Source organism: Callospermophilus lateralis, unplaced genomic scaffold, assembly GCF_048772815.1.
Source record: "Callospermophilus lateralis isolate mCalLat2 unplaced genomic scaffold, mCalLat2.hap1 Scaffold_1172, whole genome shotgun sequence".
In the NCBI taxonomy this organism is placed as follows: domain Eukaryota; kingdom Metazoa; phylum Chordata; class Mammalia; order Rodentia; family Sciuridae; genus Callospermophilus; species Callospermophilus lateralis.
The window spans coordinates 121,353-135,883 of NW_027512022.1; the positions used below are offsets into that span (position 1 = coordinate 121,353).

Here is a 14,531-nt window from a genome sequence, read left to right on the forward strand (position 1 = left end):
ATTATATGGTTTTCCTCTTACACACAGCTGCTGCTTCTGATATTAAATGGAGGCTATGTAGATTGAATTCTTCCTAACGGACTCAAATCCATTTTGATTCTGAGTCATCTTCAGTAGTTTAGAGATTTTGTTTCACAGAGATTTTGTTTCACACTGAAGCTTTTGCCCCTATATTGAGAATACTTAGGGGACATAAAAAGAACAATGATATGTTCTAGGTTTCAACAATCTTATTACTTTCTAGAACTTTAAAGAATGGAAGAATATGGTCTAGCAGTAAACAAAAGTACCAGGCTTTTATAATTTTATTTAAATCTTAAACCTCTTAAAATGTACTGTTAAAATTGCTGTGATTAAAATTACAGCTCTGGAGAGCTAGCTCTTAGAAACATTGTTTTAAAGACAGTAGTTACAGATTCAGGACTTGCTTTAATTGATTTTTAAATAAAATATATTTGAGTATCTGTAAAAAAAAAGAATTTAATTCAGCCCATAGTTGCTGATTAAAGACATTATAAGCCTTAGAGTTTCATTCATTCTTTCTCAGAGGATTATACTTTTCTAATTTTTTTATCATATTCCTTGAAAATCAGTGGCAAGGTATGGGAAAGAGAAGAGTGTGTGTGTACATTTTTTTTAAAAGAAATTTCCTTATTTTTTATAGACACAACATACCACCCTATATTTTACTGTTATAATACAATAATGGCAAAAGCAGTAGAACTTCAGGTCAAACAACTCTTGCTACTAATGTAAACTCGTTCTCAGAAAACCATTCTCAAATGGACAGTGATTAGAAAAAAGTACATGAATGTGCTACAAAAATAGAGCCACAAGACTTTTCACAAGTAAAAGAAATTCCTCTGTATAAGTCCACAGTTGACCAAGGTCTGCCTCCTTAACAGTGAGCAACAGGAAATATGCTGCCAAGTCACCATCTTCAGTTCTGAGAGTGAGTTTACATGCTTCCCCAATGGCACAAAGTCTCATGACGATCCAATGAATCAACAGACACTCGGGAAATATTAATAAACAATTTTTACAAACTATTACAACAAAGAATTTCAGCAAGAAGGAAAATAAAGTTTATGATCTTTGCGTAAACATTTTTAGCGTAACAGTCTCTGCGACCAGATATTTAAAGAGAAAAATCAAGCTTATAAAACACCATTTCTCTGTTATGAACTGGAATACACTAAAAATAGGATAATGGAAATACATGTTCTTAAAGCATTTCCACAGGACATGTCCATAATTATGACATTCTAAATCATTTAGCAGTTGTATATGCTACATTAAGTAAAACAAAGGTTTTCCTTATTGCACATTTTAAAGTTGGAAGGATACTCTAGTTTAAGTGGGGGATATTTAGGGGGAAAATATTTTGGCTCCAAATGTATACTGCGCCAAGGCAGCTTCATTCTAAAAACATAAACCATTTAAAATAAACTTATATTTTGAAGCCAATAATCCTTCAACACAATGAATAGTTCATAGTCCACTTTCTGACTAAGTGTCAGAGGTTAATTTTATGGGCCCTGTTTTAAGGCCTGTAAACAGCCCTCACTACTCTGAGAATCGGGTGTAGGTGGAGGTTCATCTTTAAAGCCTGAAGACATTAAGTCTTTTGCAGCAGGTGGTGGCCCATAGTCTTGGGGACCATGAGTTTGAGGTGGTAATGGGGCACCAGGAATGAAGTACTCTCTTGGGCCAAATGAGCCTAAAGGTCTAAATGGTGCAGGTCCTGGAAAAAAATCATGATTGTCAAAAGGCAAATCCCGTTGTCCAGGTGGAACACCTGGTGCATATTCTCTGAAGCCTATTGGTGGATGCATACCAGGACCTGGAAAATAAAAAGGAAGTTATGTAAATACCCAGAAATTTCTGAACTTGGGTGATTTCAAGTATGTTAATATAGTCTTTAATTTCTCCCAAGCCTAGAACATCAACTGGTGAACATCCTGACTTGCCAGATGAGGCAAACTGAAATGGAACAAGTTTAGGTTATAGCCTGGCCAACCAGCCATGAAGCAACATATTAAGGATTTAAACATGGCTCTACCTAGCTCCAGGCTTATCTTTTTTCTTTCCCTACTATATAATTGCAGAATTATTTCTATCTCACAAGAGCTCCATTTATATTTGGAAGTACTATATTACCATGGCAAGATGATAGATTATGAAATAAGAACTTTACTACATCAAAGAAATTTTGATAAAAGGAAATCCCACTATTTATTACTGTATCCATTAAAAATTCATGAAGTATTTCAGCATGGACTTTACACATGCCATCAGAATCAAGGTGCATGCCCTCCTGGAAAAGGCGTTCCACAGCCACCTAATTAAATCAGCAACATTTATTTTATTAGGTCACTGTTAAATCCTCCTCTTTAACACTTCCCTCTGACTTTTCTCAAGGTAAGGAGGGTTTGACTTTTCCTTTTCTATATTCTATAACCTACTGCTTATGCTTCCATTATGGGTGATTACAAACTTTATGTTATAGGATTTTCATATCTGTGACAAAATTTTAAGTTATGGCATGTGTCTCATCCACCTTTCCATCTATTGCAGTGCATATCAACATACTTTCAACAAACATCTGCAGAAGTAATATTTCTGGCTTTTCTCTATATAGCCCCTTATCCATGTCAATGAGATAGCTATTGCCTATCTCAGTATAAAATTATGTAGTGTCCCATATATCCCAGAAAACTGGAGGAAAAATTAAAATGTACTCAGCTGTATCCTTTCATTGTTAAGACCTGATATAGCAACCAACTGTTTTAGCAAGCAATAGAAATGAAAGATGAATGTGATTTATAAGTCAATCACTACTGTTCAGATCATCATACCAAATGGTGGAGGAATTGGCCGAGGCCCAAAAGGCCCAACGAGCTGAAATCGCGGTCCATACCAAAAGGGAGGTGGTGGAGGCCGTCCCATCGGGGGTTCCATAGGGGGGCCCATGAAGGGTACCCCTGAGAAAGGAGGGGGCACTTTCATAGCCATATTAACCTGAAATTTAAGATTTGAAAGCAGTTAAAAGTTTTAAAATTCCTATGTATCAAGACAAAGTACCAACACCGATAAAAGCTAAAACCCAAAACAGGCACCTGTCCAGAGAACACCATCAGTGCAACAAAACTCTACCCACCCCTCCTGTGTATTCTCACTGACAGCTTACAGAAGTTAGAAGGATTCCACAAGAGGGAGCAGTTTGTTACTGATTATATCTGCACAGGAAAGGGAAAGTCAAAAAGATTGGCAGATGTTATTAACAGAGGTGATTTCTGACCAGTATGTCATGCTGTATTCACTACAACCTATTTCAAAGGGAGTCCCCCCCCTCCCCATCACTTCCCTTTCACCACAATAGCTCATTAATTCCATATTAAGAATGAACAGAATAAAATGAAAAATCCATTCTCTACCCATGTAATAATAGCTACTATTCAGAGTGTCTTCAGTAAGTCTTTCATATATTATTCAACCTCTGAGATCTTTAAGTAGACTGTCTTCTTTTAAATAAGAGGGAACAAAAGCAAATGGATTATCATAATTTGTTGAAGGCCACACTGCATATTAAAGGATCTCAATCTCAGGTTTGCCTCCAAGCAATGCTTTTCCCACCTCTACTCCTCTCTAACAATGGGTCTTTGCTCTCTTTTAAATCTTCTACTACAAAGGGGTTTGGGGGTCGTATCTAAGCTGCCCTTAGATTGCTCCAGAGATGTATATTCCTGGAATATGTATACACTGGAACTTGAGAAGTATTTTCCAACACAATGCTATATACACAAATTAGGAAGATAAGGCTTTAATATTTACTTTCATTTACTATACACCATTTGAGATATTGATTTATCATTTCCTATGAGTAGTGGGTTTGAAACTAAACAATTAAAATGTTATTTTATTATAGAGCTTCAGAAGACCTACCAGATATAATAGCAACACAGTTACAAGGGAATGCACTTATGTGAACAAATGAGACCATTGCTTGGGACTGGCTCAAGAGGTCATTTCAGATTATCATTGTTGCACTGAAACAGTATTTCATTTTCAGAAAACCTGATACCAATCTAATTCAAATCACTCAAAATAGGGCTTGCACAAATGGAGGAATTCTTAAATAGCATTCTTCCAAACAAAAATAAAAATGATGAATTATATAATTTTTAATGAATTTACTTTGCCTTAGAACATTCAACACAAAACACCATATAAAGTTAGAGTGATAACTTTTCACATTCTGTAGTTCATTATAGTTGTACACACTTAAGCCACATTTCCAAGTTAAGGAGAAAAGTAAGCTCAATATTGCATGCAGTTTAAAGCAAACAAGATCAGTGTCATGCTCTGAATATCCTTCCCAGAAATGCACAGAATAAAACCCAATTCAGTTCTCTACCTCTAAGTACTTACTCCAACTGGATGCTCAGTCAAAGAAGTAATGGTAGAAACTGTGGGGGTCTCAGGTTCTTGGGGAACAGTTTGCTTTTTAAAAAACAAATGGGATAGTACAACTAGAACACAAAGAAGGATAAAGCAAAGAGCAAGTACTGTAGGAAAACAACATGTTCCTGCATGACCACGTGATTCACAGTAACTACAGAACTTTACCTTGCCCTCATCCGTGACCTTAGCTGGAGAAGAACTTCTGGAGCTGCTGTTCATGTGAGCTGCACCACATCCTGGGTCTGTTAGAGATCAAAGAATGGATTCAGACTTATTCTAACATGAAAAAAATAAAAATCCTGCATCCACAATTACAGATTCTTTGAAATTACTTGGTCTCTTTACCAGAGGCAACAGATTTCCCAGATGCCTCAGAAGACCATTGAGTACGAGGTAAAGGTCCATCCATTGACCTTTGGGAAAGAAAGATCAGAGCCCTTGTATGTATTTTTCAGAAGAAATAAATCACTCGTGGACAGGTCAGGGTTCAACAATAACTAGAAAGCAACATTAAAAATGGGTTGCCCAGGGGTTGGGGTCGTAGCTCAGTTGTAGAGTGTTTGCCTAGCATGTGTGAGGCACTGGGTTTGATTCTCAGCACCACACCATCTACAATTAAAAATATTTTTAAAAAAATGGGTTGCCCAATACGTAAATCACAATTTATGAAGAGACTTAAGTAAAATAAAGAACTGCCTTGGGTTGATAGAACAGCAAATTAATACGTACTGGTCCTAAACTTTAAGCTATAGACTTGAAGTATGTGTAGGTTGGCTTTTCTTTAGTCTGTATAATCTGACTTCCAATCTTACCAAGACTACAGTCCTATTTAGAATTGGAAATAAGACTCAGTATTTCATATTGGAAATATGTATGCTACATAAAGTTTAAGGCTACCTTTATAATATTTGGGAAAGGAACACCATAGAGATTTAATTTAAAGATAAAAGTTTACACTTCACAGTGTAAAATTTAAAAGAAAAAAACAATACAGGGACCTCCAGGAAAAAAAAAATGTTTTCTATTCTAGAACAGATTTTACAGAAAACATTCACTAAGATAAAGTAAGAAATTATCTTCTATATATTGTACAGGCCCAAATTCTATGTTTTCATTAGAATATTCAAAAGGGAAAAAAACCAAAACCTTGAAGCAGTTTACTATAAAGCAACATGTGAATGCTCACCAAATCCATTTCTAGGCATATCTCTTTGATTAAGAGTAGCAGAAGGAGGTCTCCCAGCTGGCTCTGCTGTCAGTGGAGGGGAACAATCTCCACCACTCACGGGGGATGGACCAAAAGAGCCATTATGGCTCAGTGGACCTAAAGATAACAATGCCGTGTTACTACTTTAAGGCAGCCTTCTCCCTGACACCAACCCCCACACCTCCCGCTTTAGCAAATCATTCAGATTATTTCATAACCATTACACACAGAAATAAAAAGTAATTTACATACATTCTGCACCAAGAAATAAAATAGCTCCTTTTACAAAGTGCCCCCTACCTCTCCGAGGAGGATTTTGTAAATTTGGTCTCCCCGGCATTGGTTTTACAATCACAGGTTCATCTTGCCGCATTGCCATCTTTTGGGTTATTTCCAGTAGTCTTGAATATTGAGAAAGAATGGGCTGAATTATGAAACAGCAATCATAGATAATATCTACCATAATCTTAAAACACTATAAAACATACAGTAAGATACCAAAAATCACATACTTCTGTCTCAAATTAGCAGCTTCCCTTTTCTCTTTCTGCAGAACGAGCTTTGAGCTATTAAAGAGAAAATATTCAAATTCAGTTGCGGTAGGCTATGCAAAAAATAAAGAAAAGGGGGAAAAAATCTTACCCAATTATCATGAGCTTTCTTCTCATGCATAGCAATCTGAAAAAGACAACACATAAAAAAATGTTTTTAGGGACTCATTATAATAGTCTATAATTGTCTGTATTAGATATCAAAGAATTCTGCAACTACAGGACAGTATTAATTACTACCTGGTTTTTAAATGAGCGCTCAGTTTTCTGTAATTCTTCTTCCATCTCTTCAATTCTCCACCTAAGAATTACAACAATTGAATAAAATTTAAACATTCTGACCATTTTCCCTTTATTCCATCAGCTATACTTTTAAAGACTTTTATCATACATAAAAAAAACATTTCTATAGTTATATGGATCCAGTGTGATCAAAACTAATACTACAGGCCAGGTGCAATGCCACATGCAAGTAATCCCAATGATTGGGAAGCTGAGGCAGGAGGATCACAAGTTCGAGGTCAGTCTCAGCAATTAAGTGGGAACCTATGCAACTGAGACCCTGTCTCAAAGTAAAAAAAAAAAAAAAAAGGTCTAAGGATGTAGCTTAGTAGCAAAGCACCAAAAATAAATAAATAAATAAATAAATAAATAAATAAATAAATAAATAAAATAAAATAAAAACCTAATACTAATAACTTCTTCATCATTTAATTGCTAGAGATTCTGAATTGATAAATTATAATTTCCTTAACTGCTCATCAGTGTGTTCTCAAGTAATTCTGCTAGAAATATCTTCCTCCTTAAACCTTTTTTTCTTTTTTTTCAAATTATATTCATAGAAGATTTCCAAGGTCTATCAAATGCCACACTTTTGTGGGTCTTGATATAACACACAGCAAACTGATTTCTTAAAGAATTACTACAACATACAAAACCCCCAGAACTGTTTGCATTGACCAAATTCCCTATGGTCTTGCCCATTGGGTACAAGTAAATTTTTGTTAACATTTTTTATTTGTTAAGTTGAAATTTATTTTTTCTCCTGTGTGAATTGAATGTGTTCATATCCTCTCGTTATTTATACTTCCATGCTATTTTCTTCTATCTACATAATGTAAAAAAAAAAGATTAAAAAGAAAGCTAACACTAATTCATTAGACATTGACACCCTCCTTTAGAAACTGAACTCACTGGTAATTTTTAACTTCCTGTACAGCCGAAACCACCTTTTCATCTGCAGCTGACAGCTGCTGCTCTTTTTCTAGTCTCTCACATTCTTCTTGACTCAGTTTCCTAAAATAAAGCCAGTTATCAAATCAAAATTTTCTCTTTGTGAATATCACTTCCCACAATTCTATAAAATGCTTAGGCACATAAAACAGGAATTCAAACCTGCAATTTCATAAATCAAACTCTGGCAAATCACTTACATTTTCTAACTTCTCCTCTTAATTCTCTACTTACCAGTAAATAAAATAAATGTGAAAACAACATGTGCCCCAAGGGCAAGTCTCCTGTGTGTAAGATAATAAAAACTCACTTTACTTCAATGTGGAAGATCAGGACTGATCAACCTAACATAATTAAACATATTAGGATAAAGCAGGGGATAATTCTTTTCTCGTTTCTGCCATGGGTAGGACACTAAGTATATCTTTGTCATGGAGGAACTCTTTTCTCAATCCAAAACTGGTACCATAATAAAGATATAGTCAGTCAAAGAAAAAATCTTCTAGAATATGTCTTTTAGCTATGCAATTAACCCCAGAACATTTTTCACACTTTAGATATCTATTTCAAAAGAATTGTAAATTAAGCAAAAAGACAAATCTGAGTTTTGATAATGTCTATCAACCAGAAAAAGAAGCCAAACTGACCCACTATCAGAGTATTATCTACTGACAAGTTTTAACTCTGATCATGAAACTCAAGATGTTCATCTACTGACACAAAGGTAGCCACATTTAATGATTTAAAAAATACTATTTTCTGCTATCCTTGTACTACTTTAGCCATAGTTCCAATTCAAAAGATAATAACTTGAAACTTAATTTTCCATAAATCAGAAGAACTACAGTAAAAAAGGATTACTGATACCAAATAGAAAAAGGGGATTATATATTCTTATATAGCTTCTCATTTAATTCTTCAGCAAGTATTTTATGAGTGGCTATAATATACTAGTTACCTTGTAAGATGCTAAAGAATAAAAGAGCTCACTGTTTCAGGTATAAATGATGCCTAAAGGAATATAATAATTTTCCCCACTGGCTTAAGAAGGAATATGGAGAAAACTGAATCTTGAAGGACAGAGAGAATTTTGTTTCCAAGGAAAATGCTCGTAAGATGCAAGAACTGCCTTCTGATAGGTAAATATAAAATATACAATGTGATGCCATGTATTTTCTCACTCAGTGGTGAAAAATATGTGTTGATGACATCCAATGCTGACAAGAGATGTGGGAAAATAAACACTTGAAATTGCTAGTAGAAAGTGAAAAAGGAATAACAGAAGGTCTGCCTTGGGTTCCCATGTGGAATCGGGTTAGTGAGGATAAAATTGGCAGTAAGGATTTACATTGTAAATATCTTGTTAGAAAGAATTATGGTATTTTATGTTCAAATATAAAACATACAAACTTTTGACCCTCAAATCTTATTTTCTGGTACCTCTTAGATAATGTAAATGTAAAATATATTAAAATATAAGCATACACAAAAAAAATTATCAAAGAGTTAGTCTGAGAGCACTAAGAACAATCAAAATATCTTTATAAGAATATAAAATTATGTTTGAAGGGATCCAAGCTAAAAAGTCAGTGAAGATATATGTATGTGGCCAAAATCCATTAGAAAAAGGAATCTCAGAATTACAAGTAAGGCTGGCACTTTAAGGTACTTTTCTCCTATTAAAGATAACACAAAGATATGAGTCTGAACCAAGCCTTCATTAAATTCCTGGGCTTAGAGGAAAAAAGAGGCTACCAATAAAGGGACCCTTAATAAAAGCCCTAGTCTTTGAGTTTAGATTAGAAAGTACTGCACACTTAAGTGATGAACAGGCAAAAAATCCAAAAGGAACAATACTGAAACATTGAAAAGACAAGTCATTTTTGAATTATCTTAATTGCTGACTAAGTTTAAAGTGACAATCTTACTCAAGTAACCTCAACACTTTTCTATAAGAAGATAACTTCGTCTTAGTCCTCAAATTTCATCTATAATTATCACAACAATGTTGGCCAATCAAAACTGACCAGGCACTCCATAAGACAAAATTCTGTGAGAAAAAATCCCACAGAAAAGGAAACCACCGAATGGGGTTATCTGCACATGTTTTAAAATCACTGTGCTTTATATAGTCAAAAAAGTAAAGTCAAGATTATGAATCAGGGCTGGGAATATATTTTAGTTGGTAGAGTGCTGCCTTGCATGCACAAGGCTCTGGGTTCAAACCCCAGCACCACAAAAGAGGAAAAAAAAAGATTATGAATTTTGTCAAAGGATTAGGAACTATAAAACCAAGAAATAGTTGGGTGTGGTGACCTACCTAGAGTCGAAGATACTCAGGAGGCAGAGGCAGAATTATGAGATTAAAGATATCTTGGAAAGCAGTAAGACCCTAGTCCCTTATGAGAAAGAGCAAGGAGTCTGGGGAGGTAGCTCAATAGTAGAGCACATGGCTCAAGGTCCTGGGTTTGAGCTGTAGTACTAAAATAGGACTGGGGTTGTGGCTCAGTGGTGAAGCACGGGCCCCACATGTGTGGGGCACTGGGATCAGTCCTCAACACCACATAAAATAAATAAAATATTGTGTCGGGCTGGGGATGTGGCTCAAGCGGTAGCGTGCTCACCTGGTATGCGTGCGGCCTGGGTTCAATCCTCAGCACCCCATGCAAACAAAGATGTTGTGTCTGCCAAAAACTAAAAAATAAATATTAAAATTCTCTTTTTCTCTCTCTTAAAAAAATCCTATAAAAAATAAAATATTGTGTCCATCTACAACTAAAATAATATTTTAAACCCTGAATTTTTTAAAATCCTAAATTCAATGAATGATTTTAGCAGCAGATTTGGGAAGTAAAATAAATCCTAGCGCTTTTAAGACAGATCAGAAGAAAATATCCAGAAGAAGTAAATCCAGAATGTAGGAGGCAGGGGAAATCAAATTCTAATATGCATTATTATAATCAGAAGAGAGAATGAGGTAAAATCAACATTTAAAAAAAGACTCGAAAATTCAAGAAGTGTTTAATGGTCCCAAGCAACATAACTGCAAGAGGAAAAGTGGGTGGGGTGGGGAAAACTACACCTAGGCACTTCCCAATACAACTGTTAAAAAAACAGAGAAAGGACTACAGAAACTAGGGAAGGGATAAGACCAAACAACAATGATAATGGACTCCTTAAAGAAAAAATTTAAAACAGATGGTAATTAATTGGATATTTTTAAATTGCTAAAACTAAGTAACAGTCAAAATTCAGTAGCCAAAAGAAAGATCCTTTAAAAATGGAAACCGGTTTTAACTCTAATCATGAAGTTCATGTCAACCTAATACAGATTATAAAGGTAGCAATATTTAGTGGATAAAATACTATTCTCTGTTTATCCTTGTACTACCTTTGATAGACTAATCAAATCTATCATTAAAGGAGAATGTTCAAATAGAATGAAAATAATTTCAAATAAGAAACCAAAAGTGTAGAATGCAGAACTATAGAAACTTTAAATATGTGTATAAATTGAATGAATGTCTTGTGGAGTTCACAGTATATGAAGTACTAACATAATGCCACAACAGTTATCTGATTCAGGAGCTACTTTAAGCCCATAAAAAAATAAACCTATTAATCTATGTCAGGTTTTTATTAAATCCAGAATATATACCATGGCCTTTAAATTATGAGAAGATGAGTAAAATTATAATTATATAATTATAATTCCATTATAATTTATGATTACATCAAGCTTATACAGGGGATGAGGAAAATAATTAAAAATATTTAAACTATTAAAAAGATACAAAGAAGAAAAAAAGAACAGGTCATCAAATAGAAAGCAAATTCTTCATAAACCACAGGCACATATTGACATGGACAGACTTATATTTTAGAAAGTCCACTCAAGCGGCTATAGAGAAAACTACTAAGAATTTGAAATAAGTTATATACAAATATAAAAAATGGAGAATGAAGACAGATGATCTAGGTTAGAAACAGAAAAGATGACACTAACATAGTACCTGGGGATGAGTAAAAAGAGTACAAACCACAGATGATGACTGATTGAATTTTGGAGGAGTTGAGAAAAATAGTGCTACAATTTAATTGCATTACAAAGAAAATTAATAGCCATTTATGTCATTCAGATTACTAGTAGGGACAGAGAAAACAAGTGTTCTTTTTATAAAAAGTGATAAAATGAGAAATGTTTCTTTGAAACAGGCCAGGAATTTAGAACTGGCCTGAACAAAAATTTGAGATTCTAAAAAGGTCACTTGGAGATCACAGAATTTTAGAAAAGTTAATGGAAAGGTTTCAATATTTAATGCATTAATTAGGCAACAGAAGTCAAAATACCTAAAAACAGTTAGGTCTGTAAGAAGGTCTGTCTTTGCTTTACAAGATATATATATGCCGAAGAGTAAAATCAGCTGCAAACAAATAAAATCTGACACAACCTATTTTTTAGAGAATTCAAGTATTTTTGTGGATTAAAAACTTCAGGGGCTGGGGATGTGGCTCAAGTGGTAGCGCACTCGCCTGGCATGCGTGCGGCCCGGGTTCGATTCTCAGCACCACGTACAAACAAAGATGTTGTGTCCACCGAGAACTAAAAAATAAATATTAAAAAATTCTCTCTCTCTCTCTCTCTCTCCTCTCTCACTCTCTCTTAAAAAAAAAAAAAACTTCAAATGAACTTTCAAAAAATAACTAGCTCCACACTAAGAAGATTAATATATGAATATATACTACAAACAAGTACTTCTGTAATCATAACTCCTAAGGTCCTTGCCACAGTTCAATTTTGTGTGAACATCTGAGATATTCAAGTCCAAAACTTGTACCATCAATAAGTAAATATTATTCCTTTTTGAAGTTTTTATTCTACTAAAACATGTCATTCCAAATCACTCAGTATTTTTAAAGGTCCAGAGTTAGAGATACAAGTTCAAAACATTAGAATTACATAACTGATCACAATGAAAGGTAATTAAATAAAATAGGGGGATCATAGAAAGGGTCTAGAACTTTGAGAGGTATTTCCACATCAGTGACTGTTAATACCATTTTACCACTTCCTGACTTCATATGAATTTGACAATTGATTATGATGTCCTCACAGCCTTAGTTTATGGTTCCAAATACCTCAGGACTCTTAAGACTGACAATGGAAAGAAAAATGCAACTTATAGGAAACAAAACACAAAGGAAAAAAGACAAATCTCTACTTATTACAACTAGAAGAAATTGTAAATAATCTTAAGAAAAGATAAAATTATCTATTAGTTCACACAGTGATAACAATAACAAACAATGAAAATCTTACTTTTGTAGTGCCATCTCATTTTTCTGGTAGAGTTCATTTAAAATCTCCACTTTCTGCCTTAGAGTTTTGCGTTCCTCTTCCAGTCCAACTTTAGAAGACTGTAGTGAATTGCAGTCACCTTCTAATTTCTTTATTTGGTCTGTAAAGGATAAAACAGCTTATCTCTATATGTGTACAAGGACTTAAGAACTTGTTTGATTGAGTGGTGCCAAGAAAAGTAAGAAGCATGAAAGAAAGAAGCCATTCTTTATCTTTCCAATAAAATTTTAAGTCTTTCCAACATAGCAATTTCTTCTCAAGAAGAACCCACCTCCTAGATTACATTTTGTGGACATCGAGTCTCTTAGCTTAAGTTGTAAAAGTTTTAGATCCTCTTCAACTACTGATATTGTAGTTTGTGTCTAAAAATTGCAGAAAAGAGAGGTATTCTTAAAAGTGAGGCACAGGAAGGATTCACAGGCACTATGGGACTCTTACAAAGAACTATACCCGAGAGACATCCATTATCTGCTTAATTTGATCTTTGATCTTCTCATTCAAATCACCTAAAAATCAAAAGACTTTAGCTTTTTCTTTCCTTACTTTTAACTCTATATTCTCCTAACTTCCCCAAACTAAATAATGATTGTGTTCAAACACCAGAAGAAAAAAAAATCAATTAAATAACTAAACTGATTAGACTAATGACTTTTAAGAAAATTGCAAGCTTAGATTTAAAAAAAAGAGAGAGAGAGGTGAATTTCAGGCTGGGGTTGTGGCTCAGTGGTAGAGTGCTCACCTAGCATGTGTGAGGCACTGAGTTTGATCCTCAGCATAAAAATAAATAAAAGTACTGTGTCTGTCTTAAAAACAAAACAAAAAAAAGGTGAATTTCTAGTTTGCACAACTAAAATGTTATCTATATTCTTGTAAGATAAAAGCTTTTCTTCTCTCTCAGATCTATCTTCACCTGGGCAAGTAAATGTCTTATTTAGAAAGATTCAATCCTCTGTTTTCTCCCTGAATCTACTACCAGGTGTGGTTTGAAATACTTGCTATGTAAGCAATATCCAACTTGGGAGAAAACATCTGGAAATATTTTCCTCATCAGTAAACACTGTTACACTCCCTCTCTCTAGCTTTCTGATAGTCTCTAGCCTCTGTTTTCACAGCCTTAGTTTATGGTTCCAACTACCTCCGGACTCTTAAGACTGACTGTGGACCTTGAAACCACAGAGCCATAGAGATGATGAGTATCAAAATCAACTATCATCTGCATAAGTTAAGAAATAAATTTCTCTTACTGTACAATGTTCAATACTCTAAGTATTGTATAGGATGTGACTATTGTAGCTGCAGTGTACTTACTAGTTTTCAATGGGATAGAAAAAGTCATTGTTCTTCACATGCCTATTGCTACATTATACCCCAGCAACCCACCTCTGCCAATGCAACAGACATATCTATAGATCCAGTGATATGTGTCTACAGCTCTGAAGCTTAAGAAGAAAATCAGCCAGCTGAAAAGTGGCATCTGTATAAATACTTAATTAAAGACAGGAAAGCAAAAAAAGGATTCAACCTCCCTGAGACTGATCTTACCTGCTACCTCTCTGTTGGTTAATTCATCTGACTCATCATCTCTATTTTGATCCTCAGATTCAGATTCACATTGTAACCAATTCAACTGTGTGATATAATTAGTCAAAGCCTAGAAAAGAAGCAAAAGGTTGGAAGACTCTCGATGTTAATTCAGAAGATTTCAGGAGAATTCATG

At 34.5% G+C, this 14,531-nt stretch overlaps 1 pseudogene; it reads right to left on the reverse strand.

Annotated features, from left to right (window-relative positions):
• Positions 1–1,529: 1,529 nt before the first annotated feature.
• LOC143387695 (transport and Golgi organization protein 1 homolog) overlaps positions 1,530–14,531 on the reverse strand; it is a 31,831-nt pseudogene continuing 18,829 nt past the window's right edge.